Below are 260 nucleotides of genomic sequence, written 5' to 3' on the forward strand. Positions count from 1 at the left end.
ACAACCTTCCCTGTTGAAAGCAGGATTTTAATCAGGGCCTGACTTAAATCATTAATTCACAGCCTTCAGGTTGTTTAAGGAGCTGTGATAACGGGCTGAGAAGAAATTACTATCCATTTTCTCTTGGCAGGACTATAATGGCATGACATGGTACCCATCGAATAGGGGGAAGAACAGGGATAATCTTCAGAACGACAGAAAGACAGAAAATCTACCCAGAAGAAACAACGACAGAATATTCCTCCGCATATGCAAACACA

This window comes from Chlamydotis macqueenii, chromosome 2 (genome assembly GCF_036417535.1).
Source record: "Chlamydotis macqueenii isolate bChlMac1 chromosome 2, bChlMac1.mat, whole genome shotgun sequence".
Classification (NCBI taxonomy): domain Eukaryota; kingdom Metazoa; phylum Chordata; class Aves; order Otidiformes; family Otididae; genus Chlamydotis; species Chlamydotis macqueenii.